We start from the raw sequence: 19,436 nt of genomic DNA on the forward strand, positions 1-19,436 counted from the left end.
TTAGACACAGGGGTGGTGCCAAAGGACTGGAGGATTGCAAATGTTGCAGCCTTGTTCAAAAAAGGGTGTAAGGATAAACCCAGCAACTGCAGGCCAGTCAGTTTAACGTCGGTGGTGGTGAAGCTTTTAGAAACAATAATTCAGGAAAAAGTGAACAGCCACTTGGACAACCATGGACTAATTAAGGTCAAATTGTTTTTAGCTAACTTGATTGAATTTTTTGATGAGGTAACAGAGAGGGTGGATGAGGGCAGTGCAGTTGATGTTGCGAATATGGACTTTGAAAAGGCATTTGATAAAGTGCCACATATTACGCGTGTTAGCAAAATTGAAGCCCATCAGATAAAAGGGGCAGCAGCAGCATGGATACAAAATTGGCTAAGGGATAGAAAACAGAGTTGTGGTGAATGGCTGTTTTTTGGACTAGAGAGCGGTATACAGTGGCGACCCCCAAGGTTCAGTACTAGGACCACTGCTGTTTTTGATATACATTAATGACTTGGACTTGGGGGTACAGGGCATAATTTCAAAATTTGCAGATGACCCAAAACTTGGAAGTGTAGTAAACAGTAAGGAAGATAGTAACAGACTTCAAGAAGACAGACAAGCTAGTGGAATGGGCGGACACATGACAGATGAAATTCAATGCAGAAAAGTGTGAGGTGATACATTCTGATTGGAAGAATGAGGAGGGACCATACACACTAAATGGTACAATTTTAAATGGGATGCAAGAACAGAGACACCTGAGGGTGTTTGTGCACAAATCTTTGAAGGTGGCAGGACAGGTTAACTAAGCAGTTAATAAAGTATATTGTTTTGTTTTCTTTTTGGGTTCAATAAAGACTCATTTTTTGAAAGAGAAAGTTGTTTTAATCTAAAGTCTATTCAACTCTTTTTAGCAGCCTTTTTACAGAACACTCCATACTGTGATGCAGCTAGAATCAAAGTGAAAGTAAAACTCTCTGCCTTGCTTCTCTCGGTCACATGACCTCTGCTGGTCAGGCATAAGTAATCAATACCTGCAATCATGCTATTAAGACATCATAATCGAACAGGCAAATAGCATCACTATTTGCTGATATCATTACATCTCCCTTTCTTAAAACAAAAGTATTTTACTTTTAACTAACAACATGTTTTCTTTGTATTAATCTGCATTTTAACTGTAACACTTAATGAACTTACATTATCATTATCATGATCAAGGTTTTTTACCCTTGCTTTGTGTGTTCACATGAAATATGTCAATACACTAGAACTAGAAGAAAGAATAAGATAACATTACTTCCTTCTTTAACAATCGTCCTTAAATTTGCTCAATGAGTCTCTCAGGAGGCTTCACGTGTCTTGAGGATTTTCTGATTGATTGTCCTTGAATCTGAGTTGTTGCCTCAGATGATTGGTTCTCAGCTGTGTGAGCAGGTTGTTCACCAGTATCAGTCTCTTGACCTGCTGTGGCTGGTCCCATGAGAAGATCTCGACGATTTCTTCTCAGAACAGCACCCTCATCTGTCTGAATGGTGTATGATCTTGGTTGAACTTCACTCAGGAAAGTTCCCTTCTGAGTCCATGTGTTTGTTTTGTCTTTCAACCTTACTTGGTCACCAGTGTGGAGTTCAGGTAGGTTTTGTGTTCCTCTGTCATAGTAGTACTTTTGCTTTTCTTTCTGTTGCTCTTTGAACTTCCTCACTTTCTCCCCCTCTTTTGTTTTCAGGAGGTTCTCCGGGATGGGTAGGTTTGACCTTAGCCGACGTCCCATCAGGAGTTGGGCTGGTGACATACCACACTCGAGCGGCGTTGTGTGGTATACAAGCATGCTTTGGTAGAAGTCAGTTCCACTGTCTTTTGCCTTGTACATCAGTCTTTTCACTGTGTTTGCGGGCTCTCCTGGGTCAACAGCTCTGGACAACGTGTCTGCTGTATACATCAGCTTACCCGGTGTGCACGCAACATTCAGTGCATCATAGACTGTCACTCCTTCGCTTTCCACAACGAGGACTCTCTTTACCAGGTTCAGTCTCTCACAGGCTTTTAACCCTAGTATGGCTTGCACATCCTTTGGCACCACGATTAATGCTAGCGTGTGCTCTCTGTCCTTGTGTGTTACTTTGACAATGCATCTTCCTTTCACTGGTATATCAGTACCTGAGTATCCGGTCACTTTGACTTGTATTCTATGTAACTTTGGTCTGGGTCTAATTCTCTTAAAATCGGTCTCTGATATCACATTAACTTGTGCTCCAGTATCCAATTTAAATGGAATGTGTATATCGTTCACTTTTAGTGTCAACATCCAGTCTCTTTCTTCTCTTTTGTGTTCAGACACAACATCTACATGGAATTCCTCTATGTCGCTTTCATTTTCGTTTGCTGGCCACGTCTCTTTTTTCACATTGGCGCTCTCTTTGTTAAACGGTTTGTATCCGTTCTCTCACTGCATCCACGTTGCAGCTACTGTCACTGAACAGCTCCTTTGCCTGCAACTTCACAGTCTCTGTAACCCTACACAGTGCTATGGCTTTTCCCAGGTCTAGATCTTGCTCTCTTAGCAGCCTTTCCCTTAGACCATTATCTCGAATACCACACACCAGTCTGTCTTTTATCAGCGAGTCTGAGAGTCCCCCAAATTCACACGATTTGCTCCGGTTTCTCAGTTCAGTCACATACTGATCAATAGTCTCGCCAATTTTCTGTACACATGTGAAAAATTTGTGCCTCTCAAACGTAACGTTGCATTTCGGTATGCAGTAGGCCTCAAACTGTTCCATTATTTTATCTAGCTTCATTTTGTCTCCATCAACAGCAAATCTGAAGTTATTATACACCTCCAGCGCTTCATCACCCACGACATGCAAGAACAGTGACGCTTTTACTTTATCACTTTTCTCTTCAGCTCCGATTGCTGATAAATACAACTCTACACGTTGTTTGAACCTCCTCCAATTTTCAGCCACATTACCTGACAATTGAAGGGTCGCTGGTGGGTGTAAACCTCCCATGTTTTCACTTCGTTAGCTATTCTCTAATGGTAAGCAACGATGTTCTCTTTTGGCTTGCTAATCTGTGGAGAGCTGATTTCGCTTACTTGCCACAACTGCTTGCACTCTCCCATCAAGTTGCTAACTTCAGATTTTTTCTTTCTTTTTCTTTTTCTCTTTCAATCCTCTTCTGACACCATGTTTTGTTTTCTTTTTGGGTTCAATAAAGACTCATTTATTGAAAGAGAAAGTTGTTTTAATCTAAAGTCTATTCAACTCTTTTTAGCAGCCTTTTTACAGAACACACTATACTGTGATGCAGCTAGAATCAAAGTGAAAGTAAAACTCTCTGCCTTGCTTCTCTCGGTCACATGACCTCTGCTGGTCAGGCATAAGTAATCAATACCTGCAATCATGCTATTAAGACATCATAATCGAACAGGCAAATAACATCACTATTTGCTGATATCATTACATATATGGGATCCTGGGCTTTATAAATAGAGGCATAGAGTACAAAAGCCAGGAAGTTATGCTAAATCTAGAAAAACATTTTTCGGCCACAGCTGAAGTAGTGTGTCTAATTCTGGGCACCACACTTTAGGAAGGATGTGAAGGCTTTGGAGAGGGTACAGAAGAGATTTACTAAAAAGGGATGAGGGAATACAGTTATATGGATAGACTAAAGAAGCTGGGGTTGTTCTCCTTGGAGCAGAGAAAGCTAAGAGGAGATTTGATAGAGGTGTTTAAAATCATGAAGGATTTAGATAGAGTAAATAAAGAGAAATGGTTTCCAATGGCTGAAGGGTTGAGAACCAGAGGGCACAGATTTAAGGTGATTGGCAAAAGAACCAGAGGCGGCATGAGGAAAAGCTTTTCTTACGCAACAAGTGGTTACGATTTGGAATGCACTGCCTGATAGGGTGATGGATACAGATTCAATTGTAGCCTTCAAAAGGGAATTCGATAAATACTTGAAAAAATTGCAGATATATGAGGAAAGAGTGGGGGAGTGGGACTAACTGGATTGCTCTTCAAAAGAGCCAGTGCAACCTCAATGGGCCGAATGGCCTCCTTCGGTGCTGTACTATTCTATGATTCCCTGATTCTGATTATTGTACATAAAATCAGGCGCAAGAAGCTTATTTATGAACAAGTCCAAAGTCTTGATTTTTAGCCTTGAATCAATGGTAGTTCTCTCATGTCTGAGTCAGAAGGTTGTGAGTTCGACTCCTACTCCAGAAACTTGAGCACATAATCTAGGCTGACACTCCATTGCCATCTTTCATTTGAGATGTTAAACCGAGGGACGTATGCCCTGTCAGGTGGGCGTAAAAGATCTCATGACAATATTTGAAGAGCGGAGGTGTTTTCTATGGTGTCCTGGCCAATATTTATCCCTCAACCAACGCCACTATAAACAAATTATTTGGTCATTATATCATTGTTGTTTGTGGGACCTTGCTGTGCGCAAATTGCCTAGTTTTCTACATTACAACAGTGACTACACTTCAAAAGTATTTATTTGGTTGTGAAGCGCTTTGGGATGTCGAGGTCATGAAAAGTGCTATATAAATGCAAGTCTTTTATGTAAATTCAATTTGCTTAACAAATATATTAAGGTTCCATTTACAATGCAATTGTAGAACCAATACAAAGCAGTTTCACTTTGCACTAGGGTTGCCAATTCTGCTTGGACATATTCCTGGAGGTATCATTACATGACCTTCTGCCTCCAACTGCTCCGCCCCCCACAGTCCCACCACTGGTCGCCCAACATGTCTATCCTTGCGGTGCCATGCCTGTCCACGCCAATTGGAAAGCAAATAAGCTCTTCATTAGCCGACTGGAAGATTCTTGACCGTCAGTCAACAGCCTATCTCCCCCCAGGTCCAACATTTTTATAACTAGTAAACAAAAGTGTTCAAATTATAAAACACTTTTTTTTTTCCCAAAAGGCCCAATGATTTTTCTTCCGGGTTGCTCGCAGCAGTGCCCTGCAGATTAGTCTTTAATTCCTGAAGACTCCAAGGCAATCCTGAATGTTTGGCAACACTACTAACACTGCAGTTATAATGCAGCCTGAATTAGTGTCAGGGCCTGAATCCAGTGTCAGGGCCTGACTCAACACCGGAGCTTCAGAATCAGTTTGAGCCTCAACACCCCAATAATATTCCACAAGTTGAGTATCCATGCAAAGCCAAAACTGCTTTGCAACTACACAAATGCGCCCTTGCACATAAGCTACTTATTTACATAGGGAGTTTGATCCCCATACCTGTATATCTTTTCTCCTGATCAGACTGCACAGCAGAATAGACCATTTAGAGTGATAGTACATTCTCAGAAAACATATCGAACTCAAATGCTTTATTATTTCAGTACTTCTTAATGTTTTCTTCAATTATTAAAAGGTAGCACTTAAAATCCAGAAATGTAAACAATTGTACTAAGAAACTGGATTTGAAATTTTAATCATTATAGGGAAAGGTACTTAATTTGTCTTACAAACCTGAGTTCTAAGTTTTAAAAAAATCATTGAAACCAAATACCTCCAAACCACGATAACAGGCAGGCAGACGACCTATCCTAAGCATCTGTAAATGCCACTAACAAACTAACAAGATGTACAAGCCCAGATTGTTGCAGGCTCGTTTTCTATTGCTTCCAGTTTATGGTGCCGTGTAGTCCTGCTGACATTAGCAGTTCACTGTATAAAGAATTGTGTTTTTAAGTCCACATCCTACCAATTTCATTGGACCACCTTTATGAGGCTGGCTTCAAAATGTTGTCTTTGAAGACTTCTGCAATCATTAAATGGTCAGTTACAACAATACAAATAATTTGGACAGAGAAAAAAAATCTTCTAATGGGACTGGATGTATTTCACAAAGCTTTTATTATTAAAGGGTTCAAATTTCCGAGTGTTTTGTAACATTATAATGCAACATGAGAAATTAGAAGATTTATCTAAAAAAATAAAAGCGTGTGACAGAGGGGTAACACTACAGTATACATTATAAACCTTTTACTCACCGCTCTAGCTAATTGATATTGTTGCATACCTAACCCGACACTTTGCTCAACAATCAAATGTGAGCCACATCAACAGCTGGAACATGCCCTGTGCTTCCTGTGACACGATGCCTCCATATGCAATGTCATTTCTCCTTGCCGCTTTGGTAACTTGTTCAGTTCCACAGCTGATGACTTAACCGGTCAAGAACCCTTTTCAGGGGTGCAAACCCATTTATAATTCTGAATAATTTATCTCTTGGGTGGTAATTTAGCAACTTCTTTGCACGATTATCCTTTTGTCTGACTACATTCACATCTGTCCAGTATTCTGGATTTCAAATGTATAAAAAGAGAACACACTGGAAAATAAAATAGTAAAATAAAAGTGTTTTTCGCCCCCCCCCCACAATTTTGGAAAGCACATTTACAGTATCACTTTACTACAACATTTGAGCATTTGCACATACTCTGCTGAGACAACTTTATTAAAACTCAGGTACGCTTCCATGAAAGTTTAACAAGTACACCACACAATTCCCTAAAAACTCCTTGAAAACAAATACTTGAAAACTTCAGCAGCATCACAAAGCAAGATGCTGCAGTGGCAACGAAATGCTGAAAAATCACAGGCAACATACAGTACCCATCACTAACAGGTGTTACAAAGCAATTAAACAGGTTAATGAGTTACCAAGTATTTCATTTAACTTTAATTATCTTTCATCATTTTAACATTTTCCTCTAAGCTGATTTTATCTGAGCAAACAACAGACACTTATCCCTGAGGCAATTTAAGGTGCACTAAGTTATTTAAACTTATATTTGCCAGCCTTGTGTTGAAATATCCAGTTCTCTGTGTTTTGGGGACTTAGATGAAAACACAGTTTATCAAAAACAAGTTAAACTTTATCACAAAGACAATGCCAGTCACCATTTATTTCAAAAACAGACATTCTGGCACCTTCTAGAAATCATGAAAACTATAATTTAAATCAAAGGCAAGGATTAAACATTCTTAGCTGTTCTTTTGGGGAACACAATAGGGTCAAATGAAAAAAGGCAGACTTCTTTAAATTTAAAGTCACAGATCCAGTGAATTATTGATGAGATATGCTATGCCAGCATAGATATTTTTGTTCAGTCAACTCCACTGCAGTCTGCATCTAGTTTTGAATAAAAAGCACTGAACCATAAAAATAGCAACCAGCCACTTCTGAACAGAATCTGCAACCTAGGAAATAAAAGGAGCTTGTGCCTCTCCCAGCCTTACCAACCGTCATGAACACCCCGTAAAGTTGGTTGGCAACATTCTCATATCTTTGAGGCTTGATCAAGGCATTTCTTGACTGACCACTATCTGGCTATTTAATGTATTCTGAATGTTGGTGATTCAAGTATTTAATATAACAAAGCTGCTGTAGGAATTAACGAATTCCTACGAATAACTGAGATCGACGCCAGAGAACAATTAAACAGGTCTTTACTCAACGGAGATGCCATGAGGACTGACTGGGCAGTCCCGTGGTTTGCGACGTGACATCATTGTGTTTGCCCGCGCTCTTAAAGGGGCCACGCCCCGTACATGCAAACTCTATGTACAAAACACAGTAATGCCTAACACAATGGTACAGGTTTAGGCTGGTGTAAGAACCTCGTTAAAGAGAATTATATACAGTTAGCCAGAGTCATTCATTCAGTGGTTCTGCCACATGCGCCCGCCCAGAATTCGCTTTAACGGACAAAGTCAAACGGTGAGGGGTCTGACAAGCCTGTCAGAACGACTCCTGTACTCTCGAGGCGGAGGCTGCTGGGCGGCTGGTCGCACTTGGTCTGTCGTAACGACGACGGGTGGCCGACTCCGTCTCAGCGGTTGTGCTGTCTCGACGGGGCGGTCGAGGTCCAAATGTGCTGGCTTTAAGCGGTCGACCGAAATGTGGTCTGGTTTACCACCGACATCTACCGTGAAGGTTTTGTCCCCTGCTTCCAACACGCGAAAGGGACCGGTATATGGGGCCTTGAGCGGATCCCTAATCGCGTCATGGCGAATAAAGACGTATTCAGCCTTGTGAAGCTCCGTGGGAACGTGTGACCTCTGCGGCCCGTAGTGCGAAGTAGGCACCGGTGCAAAACATCTGGCCGCCTCTTGGTGACTAGCAAGCTGGGCAGACGTGGACCATTGCTCCGTCGATGTTGGTAGGAAGTCCCCTGGGACCTGCAGCGGCTGACCATACACCAGCTCCGCTGATGAAGAGTGAAGGTCTTCTTTGGGGGCCGTGCAAAGGCCCAACAGGACCCACGGTAGCTTGTCTACCCATCCAGCGTCCTGGATGCTGGCTCTCAGGGCGGCCTTCATTGACCGGTGGAAGCGTTCGCAGAGGCCATTCGCCTGTGGGTGGTAGGCTGTGGTGCGGTGTAATTTAACACCGAGTCCTTGGGCCACTGCATTCCAGAGTTCGGAGGAAATATCGGCGGGTACTCCGAAACGGGCGATCCAGGAGGGAATGAACGCCCTGGCCACGTCCGCCGAAGTAGTGGATGACAGGGGGACCGCCTCCGGCCATCTGGTGGTGCGGTCAACCATGGTCAGGATGTGTGAAAAAACCATGGGAGGGTGGGAGTGGTCCTACCAGGTCCACGTTGACGTGGTCAAAACGTCGCTCCGGAACTGCGAAGGTGGCCAACAGAGCTTTGATGTGGCGCTGTACCTTGGCCGTTTGGCAGACCACGCAGGTGTTGGCCCAGTCGCGGACATCTTTATGCATGCCATGCCATACAAACTTCGCTGACATCAGTTTCTGAGGCGCCTTCATTCCAGGGTGTGACAACCCATGTATGGCATCGAACACTTTGCGGCGCCAGACGACCGGGCGAGGATCCTGTACGGAGACGTCACACAACAGCGTGGTACCTGCCGAATGGAAATTGACGTCGGCCAACTGGAGGCCAGTGATGGCCGTTCTGTAAGCTTGGACTTCCGGGTCTGAGGCTTGGTCTGCTGCCATGAGGGCGTAGTCGATGCCCAAATGAGCCGTATTGACGAACGCGCGGGAGAGGCAGTCTGCCACCAGGTTGTCCTTACCAGCCACGTGCCGTATATCCGTGGTGAATTCGGATATGTAGGTCAGCTGATGCTGCTGACGGGCTGACCACGGTTCGGCGGTCTTGGACATTGCAAAGGTCAGCGGCTTATGGTCCACAAAGGCGGTGAAAGGACGTCCTTCCAGAAGGAACCGAAAATGGCGGATAGCCAGAAAAAGGACGAGCAACTCCCGGTCGAACGTGCTGTATGCTCTCTCGTTCTGCCGTAGTCGACGGCTGAAGAATGCCAACCGCTGCCACGTCCCGTTCACCCACTGCTGTTGCACGGCACCGACTGCGTAGTCCGACGCATCGGTGGTGAGGGCGATGGTGGCTCCTGGCAGCGGGTGCGCCAGCATAGTCGTGTTGGCTAAGGCGCTTTTGGTGTCGGCGAACGCTCGGGCCATGTCATCCATCCAGTCTACCGGGATCTTGCCAGTCTTGCCCTTGAGGGCCTCGTACAGGGGCTGCATGAGTAGTGCCGCCTTAGGCATGAAACGGTGGTAAAAGTTTGCCATGCCTAGGAATTCCTGCAGGGCCTTTATGTTCTGTGGGCTCGGAAAAGATGTCACCGCCTCTACCTTCGAAGGTAAAGGAACCGCTCCCTCTGAGGTAATGCGATGCCCCAGGAAATCAATTTGGTGCAGGCCAAACTGAAACTTGGCCGGGTTGATAATCAGGCCGTGTTGGCTGAGGCGTCGAAAAAGGGTGCGTAGGTGACAGGTATGTTCTTCCTTGGTAGGGCTGGTGATTAGAATATCGTCCAGGTAGACGAAGAGGAACTTGAGGTCCCGCAGCACGGAGTCCATCAGGCTTTGGAAAGCCTGGGCGGCGTTCTTTAACCCAAACGGCATTCGTAAAAACTCGAAGAGGCCAAACGGGGTGATGGCTGCCGTCTTCTGGACGTCTTGTGGATGAACTGGGACCTGGTGGTAGCCCCGGACGAGGTCGACTTTAGAGAACACGGTGTTCCCTGCCAAATGGGCAGAGAAATCCTGGATATGGGGGATCGGGTACCGATCGGGAGTGGTGGCGCCGTTTAGGCGTCGATAGTCGCCGCATGGCCGCCATCAGGCTTCGGGACGATATGGAGGGGTGAACACCAGGGACTACTCGACCAGCGAATAATCCCTAACCGTTCCATGGTGGCGAACTCCGCCTTTGCGACCGCCAGCTTGCCAGGTTCCAGGCGCCGGGCCCGTGCGTAGGCCAGGGGGCCGTTGGTGGTGATGTGGTGTTCCACACCATGTTTCGTGGCTGTGGAGGAGAACATGGGTCTTGAGAGATCGGGGAATTCGCCGAGCAGGCGAGCGAACTCATCAGGAGTCGGGAACGCACAGGAGACGGTGCGTGACGTGGTGTTACTGCGGTAACACGGAAGAGAATTAAAAGTTGCTGCGTTGATCAGCCGCCGGTTCCTGACGTCGACCAGGAGGCTGTTGGTGCACAGGAAATCCGCGCCGAGGAGGGGCTGGGACACTTTGGCTGTAACAAAATCCTAGTGAAAATGTTGCCCCCCGAGGCACACCTCCACTCGCCGTCTGCCGAAGGTCCAAATTGCTCCGCCATTGGCCACTTCAAGGGTGGGGCCGTGATTCCCCGTCTGCACATCGAGGGCGGACGCGGGTAAAATGCTGCACTGCGCTCCGGTGTCGCACAGAAAACGACGACCGGAGAGAGTATCAGTGATGAAGAGCAATTTTCCCGCGTTGCCGATCGCCATCGCGGCCGCGGGGTGCCCGTTTGACACTGCGACCATCAAGGAACGGGTCTGTCATTGGTTTTTTTGGGGAAAACTGCAGGGAGGGCGGCAACGCTTCGTCTTCACGCTGAACGGCGCGTGGTAGAAACACAGCCCAGCAGGCTGACGAGCTGGGGCAGCGTCTGCGGGGGATGGGTGCCTCGTGGCGGCGCAGTACTGCCGAGTTACAGCGAAAATTTTGTCAGCCTCCGCAGCGAGTGTTGCGCAGTCTTCAACTTCAGATCTGGCCAGGGCAGCTTGTACCTGTTCAGGCAGTTGGCTGAGGAAAATCTCGCGGAAGAGGAAACATTCCCGTTCTGAGCCCAGGAGTGTGAGCATTTGGCTCATCAACTCTGAAGGCTTGGAGTCCCCGAGCCCGGGCATAGCGAGTAATTGACGGGCGCGCTCCGATTTCGTGAGCCCGAAAACCTGCAGTAACCGCGCTTTGAGGGTTTCATACTTGCGCTCCGTTGGGGGGTTTTCAAGGAGGCTGACGATCCGAGAGGCGGTAGAGCTGTCGAGTGCGGAGGCCACGTAAAGATACTTGGTCTGATCCGCATCAATGTTCCTCAGGGCAAACTGGGCCTCGACCTGAATAAACCACGAGGGCGCTTGCTGCTCCCAGAACTGCGGTAGCTTCAGCGAAACAGCGTTTGCTTCCATGCTGTGCTCTTCTTTTGTGAAAACGTTCACAAAAACGGGGTCACCAATGTAGGAATTAACGAATTCCTACGAATAACTGAGATCGACACCAGAGAACAATTAAACAGGTCTTTACTCAACGGAGATGCCACGAGGACTGACTGGGCAGTCCCGTGGTTTGCGACGTGACGTCATCGCGTTTTCCCGCGCTCTTAAAGGGGCCACGCCCCGTACATGCAAACTCTTTTTACAAAACACAGTAATGCTTAACACAATGGTACAGGTTTAGGCTGGTGTTAGAACCTCGTTAAAGAGAATTATATACAGTTAGCCAGAGTCATTCAGTGGTTCTGCCACACTGCCATTTAAACAAAATGAATTCTGTCTGAAATTAAAGTTGGCTTTGTTATTATCACTGTATTGTGCAGATCAGCACCTAAAACACATGGAAACTAGTCAAGTGGTTCAGTGTCTGCATATTTGCATTAATTAAAATTGATATTCACAAGCCTCAGTAAGACTTGAGATAAGAAAAGATGGTGCTGATGGTATGCGGTTATCAGAAGGAATTGTTGCAATAGGATTGATGGCATTTTTGGTTCCATATTCTTTTTTTTATTAATTCACATGTGTGCGTTGCTGGCAAGGCCAGCATTTATTGCCCATCCCTAATTGCCTTCGAGGTGGTGAGCTGTCTTCTTGACCCACTGCAGTCCATGTGGTGAAGGTACTCCCACAGTGCTGTTAGGGAGGGAGTTCCAGGATTTTGACCCAGCGACGATGAAGGAACGACGATATATTTCCAAGTCAGGATGGCGTGCGACTTGGAGCCGGTGGTGTTCCCATTCACCTGCTTCCCTTGTCCTTCAAGCTGGTAGAGGTTGCGGGTTTGGGAGGTGCTGTCGAAGAAGCCTTGGCGAGCTGCTGCAGTGCATCTTGTAGATGGTACACACTGCAGCCACGGTGCACCGGTGGTGGAGGGAGTGAATGTTTAAGATGGTGCCAATCAAGCGGGCTGCTGTGTCTTGAGTGTTAACGAGCTTCTTGAGTAGTGTTGGAGCTGTAATCATCCAGGTAAATGGAGAGTAGTCCATCACACCCCTAACTTGTAGATGGTGGAAAGGCTTTGGGGAGTCAGGAGCTGAGTCACTCGCCGCAGAATACCTAGCCTCTGACCTACTCTTATAGCCACAGTATTTATGTGGCTGGTCCAGTTAAGTTTCTGCTCAATGGTGATCCCCAGGATGTTGATGGTGGGGAATTTGACAATGGTAATACCATTAAATGTCAAGGGGAGGTGGTTAAACTTTCTCTTGTTGGAGATGGTCATGGCCTGGCACTTGTGTGGCACAAATGTTACTTGCCACTTATCAGCCCAAGCCAGATCTTGCTGCATGTAGGCACAGACTGCTTCATTATCTGAGGAGTTGCAAATGGAACTGAACACTTTGCAATCATCAGCGAACATCCTCACTTCTGACCTTATAATGGAGGGAACGTCATTGATGAAGCAGCTGAAGATGGTTGGGCCTAGGACACTGCCCTGAGGAACTCCTGCAGCAATGTCCTGGGGGTGAAATGATTGGCCTCCAACAACCACAAACATCTTCCTTTGTGCTAGGTATGACTCTAGCCAGTGGCGAGTTTCCCCCCCCCCCCCCGATTCCAATTGACTTCAATTTTACTAGGGCTCCTTGATACCACACTTGGTCAAATGCTGCCTTGATGTCAAGGGCAGTCACCCTCACCTCTGGAATTCTGCTCTTGTGTCCATGTCTGGACCAAGGCTGTAATGAGGTCTGGAGCCGAGTGGTCCTGGGGGAGCCCAAACTGAGCATCGGTGAGCAAGTTATTGGTCATTAAGTGCTGCTTGACAGCACTGTGAAAGACACCTTCCATCCCTTCACTGATGATTAAGAATAGACCGATGGGGCAGTAATTGGCCGGATTGGATTGGTCCTGCTTTTTGTGGACAGGACATACCTGGGCAATTTTCCACTTTGTCGGGTAGATGCCAGTGTTGTAGCTGAACTGGTACAGCTTGGCTAGAGGCGCGACTAGATCTGGTGCACAAGTCTCCAACACGACAGCCGGGATATTCTCGAGGCCCATTGCCATTGCTGTATCCAGTGCGCTCAGCTGTTCCTTGATATTTCCTACATTACAACAGTAACTACACTTCAAAAGTATTTCATTGGCTGTAAAGCACTTTGGGACGTCCGATGGTCATGAAAGGCGCTATATAAATGCAGGTCTTTCTTTCTTTATATCATGTGGAGTGAATTGAATTGGCTGAATACTGGCTTTTGTGATGGTGGGGATCTCAGGAGGAGGCCGAAATGGATTATCCATTCAGCGTGTCTGGCTGGGTTGCAAAAGCTTCAGCCTTGTCTTTTGCATTCACGTGCTGGGCTCCACCATTATTGAGGATGGGGATGCTCATGAAGCCACCTCCTCCTGTTAGTTGTTTAATTGTCCACCGCCATTCACGACTGGATGTGGCAGGACTGCAGCTTTGATCTGATCCGATGGTTGTGGGATCGTTTACTGTCTATGGCATTCTGCCTCCGCTGTTTATCATGCATGCAGTCCTGTGTTGTAGCTTCACCAGGTTGGCACCTCATTTTTAGATACGCCTGGTTTTGCTCATGGCCTGCTCTTCTACACTCTTCATTGAACCAGGGTTGGTCTCCTGGCTTGATGGCAATGGTACAGTGAGGAATAGGCTGGGTAATAAGGTTATAGATTGTGGTGGAATGTAATTCTGCTGCTGCTGATGGCCCACAGTGCCTCATGGATGCAGTTTTGAGCTGCTAGATCACTTCTGAATCTATCCCATTTAGCACGGTGGTAGTGCCACACAACACAATGGAGGGTGTCCTCAGTGTGAAGATGGAACTTCGTCTGCACAAGGACTGTGCAGTGGTCACTCCTACCAAAACTGTCATGGACAGATACATCTGCGACAGGTAGATTGGGGAGGACGAGGTCAAGTAGGTTTCTAAGTATATGCTTCTATGTGGGAACATGATATAATATTTGAAAAAAAAAAAGCAACACTTCATTTTTGAAAGTTACATTGATGTGGAACCGAAAATGGGCACATTTTTGAAATAGGTAAAAAGACTTGCATTTATCTCATGCCTTTCACAACCTCAGGATGTCCCAAAGCTCTTTATATCCAATGCATTACTTTTGAAGTGTAGATGCTGTTGTAATGTAGGAAACGTGGCAGCCAATTTGCACACAGCAATGTCCCACACAGCAATGTGATAATGACCAGATAATTGATGAAATGGGGGCTTAGTCCACCGAGCTGTCAATCACAGTTACTGTGCTGAGGTGAATGCCTATCTTTTGATGTGCGAGTGAGGCGCTCCCCAGTGCCAGATTTGGCTAAGCCCCTCATTGTGTGAAATGGAATAGAATGAAATGACACCTGGGCCATCAGGTGTTGCAAACACCAATCTTCACACAACAGTGAAATGTTTGAAATTGTACACAATGATCATCCCTTTGAATGGCTAGCTAACACTTCAAATCATTATTGTGGAGGCTAGTCCCAGTTTATTACTGAGAATACATGCTGAATCTAGAATTGCAGAAAGATTATAAATTTAAAAAAAAATCTAGCTCAAACAATCCAGGCTAAATCCAATTAGCCACAAACAATATTAGTGGTTTAATCACAGAAAGGTTACAGCACAGAAGGAGGCCATTTGGCCTACCTAACCCGTGCCAGCTCTGCAAGAGCACTTCCGCTAGTCCCACTCCCTCGCCCTTTCCCCGTAGCCCTGCAATTTGTTTTCCTTCAGGTACTTATCCAATTCCCTTTTGAAAGCCACGATCGAGTCTGCCTCCACCACCCCCTTTCAGACAGTGCATTCCAGATCCTAACCACTCGCTGCGTAAAAGTTTTTCTTCATGTCGTCTTTGGTTCTTCTGCCAATCACCTTAAATTTATGTCCTCTGGCTCTCGAACCTTTCGCCAATGGGAACAGTTTCTCTCTATCTACTCTGTCTAGACCCCTCATGATTTTGAATACCTCTATCAAATCTCCTCTCAACTTTCTCTACTCTAAGGAGAACAACCCCAGCTTCTCCAGTCTATCCACGTAACTGAAGTCCCTCATCCCTGGAATCATTCTCGTCAATCGTTTTGCACCCTCTCTAAGGCCTTCACATCCTTCCTAAAGTGTGGTGCCCAGAATTGGATGCAATACTCCACAGTTGAGGTCGAAGCAGTGTTTTATAAAGGCTCATCATAACTTCCTTGCTTTTGTACTCTATGCCTCTATTTATGAAGCCCAGTATCACGTATGCTTTTTTAACCGCTTTCTCAACCTGCCCTGCCACCTTCAACAATTTGTGCACATAAACCCCCAGGTCTCTCTGTTCATTCACCCCCTTTAGGATTGTACCCTTTCGTTTAGGTTTCCTCTCCTCGTTCTTCCTACCAAAATGTATCACTTCGCACTTTTCTGCGTTAAATTTCATCTGCCATGTGTCTGCCCATTTCACCAGCCTGTCTATGTCTTCTTGAAGTCTATCACTCTCCTCCTCACTGTTCACTGTACTTCCAAGTTTTGTGTCATCTGCAAATTTTGAAATTGTGTCCTGTACATCCAAGTCCAAGTCATTAATATATATCAGGATAAGCAGTGGTCCTAAGTACCAACCCCTAGGGAACACCACTGTAGACCTTCCTCCAGTCTGAAAAACAACCGTTCACCACCACTCCCTGATTCCTATCACTTAGCCAATTTCATATCCATGCTGCCACTGTCCCTTTTATTCCATGGGCTTCAACTTTGCTGGTAAGCCTATTATTTGGCACTTTATCAAATGCCTTTTGGAAGTCCATATACACCACCTCAACCGCATTACCCTCATCAACCCTCACTGTTACCTCATCAAAAAATTTGATCAAGTTAGTTAAACATGATTTGCCTTTAACAAATCTGTGCTGGCTTTCCTTAATTAATCCACACTTGTCCAAGTGACTGTTAACTTTATCCCTGATTAACGTTTCCAAAAGCTTCCCCACTACCGAGGTTAAACTGACTGGCCTGTAGTTGCCGGGTTTATCCTTACACCCTTTTTTGAACAAGGGTGTAACATTTGCAGTTCTCCACTCCTCTGGCACCATCCCCGGATCTAAGAAGGATTGGAAGATTATGGCGAGTACCTTCGTGATTTCCTCCTTCACCTCCCTTAGCATCCTAGGACGCATCCCATCCGGTCCTGGTGACCTATCAACTTTAAGTTCAGACAGTCTTTTTAGTACCTCTGCTTTATCAATTTTTATCTCATCCAGTATCTCCACTACCTCCTCTTTCACTATGTTCCATATACTGTTGAACTAATCGTGTATGTTGGGCAATGTGAACCATAAAGACTGAGATCAGTCAGCCTTTCTGTGGATCAGATTGCCCGATATACTCAGTTAGTTCATGCTTCATTAATTCAGTCTAATGTTGCCCAATATACAAAACAGTGCATCGAATACGTTAGAAATTATGATTGATTCCTGGAAGAGAATTATGGTAATAGTCCAACTACATGGTTCAGATGAGGTTAGTTTTTTTGGACATCACCTGCACCCCTTGACTGGATTACACATTCATCCAGAATTCTATCATCTTTTTAATAAACACATGAATTTGACATAAAAACAGAAAATGCTGGAAATACTCAGCAGGTCAGGCAGCATCTGTGGAGAGAGAAACAGAGTTAACATTTCAGGTCGAAGACCCTTCGTCAGAACTGGAAAAAGTTGGAGATGGAACAGGTTTTTAAGCAAGTGCAGGGGCAGGGAAAGGGGGAGGGGAGGAACGAACAAAAGGGAAGGTCTGTGATAGGATGGAAGGCAGGAGAGATTAAGAGACAAAAGGGATGAATCACTTAATCATAGAAAGTTACAGCACGGAAGGAGGCCATTTCGCCCCATCGTGTCCACGTCAGCCAACAAAGAGCTATCCAGCCTAATCCCACTTCCCAGCTCTTGGTTCGTAGCCCTGTAGGTTACAGCATCCCAAGTGCACATCCAAGTACTTTTTAAATGTGGTTAGGGTTCCTGCCTCTACCACCCTTTCAGGCAGCGAGTTCCAGACCCCCATAACCCTCTGGGTGAAGAAATGTCCCCTCAAATCCCCTCTAAACCTTCCACCAATTACTTTAAATCTGTGTCCCCTGGTTTTTGACCGCTCTGCTAAGGGAAATAGGTCCTTTCTCTCCACTTTATCGAGGCCCCTCATAATTTTATACACCTCAATAAGGTCTCCCCTCAGCCTCCTCTGTTCCAAGGAAAACAGACTGAGCCTATCCAGTCTTTCCTCATAGCTAAGATTCTCTACTCCCGGCAACATCCTTGTAAATCTCCTCTGTACCCGCTCTAGTGCAATCACATCTTTCCTGTAATGTGGTGACCAGAACTGCATGCAGTACTCTAGCTGAGGCCTAACTAGTGTTTTATACAGTTGAAGCATAACCCCCCTGCTCTTGTATTCTATGTCACGGCTAATAAAGGCAAGCATTCCGTATGCCTTCTTAACCACCTCATCTACCTGGCCTGCTACCTTCAGGGATCTGTGGACATGCACTCCAAGGTCCCTTTGTTCCTCTACGCTACTCAGTGTCCTACCATTTAATGTGTATTCCCTTTCCTCGTTAGCCCTCCCCAAATGCATTACCTCACACTTCTGCGAATTGAATTCCATTTGCCACTGTTCTGCCCACCTCACCAATTTATTGATATCTTCCTGCAGTCTACAGCTTCCTTCATCAGTATCAAGCACACAGCTGATTTTAGTATCATCTGCAAACTTCTTAATTATACCCCCTATATTCAAGTCTAGATCTTTGATATATACCACAAAAAGCAAGGGACCTAGTACTGAACCCTGCGGAACCCCACTGGAAACAGCCTTCTAGTCACAAAAACGCCCATCAACCATTACCCTCTGCTTCCTGTCTCCGAGCCAGTTTTGAATCCAACTTGACACTTTGCCCTGGATCCCAGTCTGCCATGTGGAACCTTATCAAAAGCCTTGCTAAAGTCCATATACACTACATCAAATGCACTACACTCATCTACCCTCCTTGTTACCTCCTCCAAAAATTCAATCAAGTTTGTCAGACATGACCTTCCCTTAACAAATCCGTGCTGACTATCCTTGATTAATCCGTGTCTTTCTAAATGAAGATTTATCCTGTCCTTCTGAATTCTTTCCAATAATTTTCCCACCACCGAGATTAGGCTGACTGGCCTGTAATTACTTGGTCTATCCTTTTCTCCCTTTTTAAACAAGGGTACCACATTAGCAGTCCTCCAGCACCACACCTGAAGCCAGAGAGGATTGAAAAATGATGGTCAGGGCCTCTGCTATTTCCTCTTTTGCTTTGCTTAACAGCCTGGGATACATTTCATCCGGGCCTGGGGATTTATCCACTTTTAAAGCTGCTAAACCCCTTAATACTTCTTCTCTCACTATGTTTATTTCATCTAATATTTCACACTCCTCCCCCGATAGCAATGTCTGCTTCGCCCCCGGATGATGGTGCAAGGCAAAAGGAGATGGTAATGGGACAAGTTAAGAAACAAAAGATGACTCTAGATGAAGTGTAAACGGCAATGGCAGAATCATCAACAGCTGCCATGTGAGCCTCCTTGAAAAAGTGCAACATCTGGGAATCCTTGGCCCAAGACCGCACAAAGTGGAGGAGATGCATCCGGGAAGGCGCCGAACAGCTCGAGTCTCTTCGCCGGGAGCAAGCGGAAGCCAAGCGCAAGCAGCGCACGTCAACCCAGGCACCCCACCCACCCGCCCCTTCAACCACCGTCTGCCCCACCTGTGACAGAGACTGTAGGTCCTGCATTGGACTCATCAGTCATCTGAGAACTCATTTTTAATATGGAAGCAAGTCATCCTCGGCTCCGAGGGACTGCCTAAGAAGAGGAGAGAGAAAAATGAAAA

This window comes from Somniosus microcephalus, chromosome 5 (genome assembly GCF_052327205.1).
Source record: "Somniosus microcephalus isolate GS21.2 chromosome 5, FLI_Smic_1.0, whole genome shotgun sequence".
NCBI lineage: Eukaryota > Metazoa > Chordata > Chondrichthyes > Squaliformes > Somniosidae > Somniosus > Somniosus microcephalus.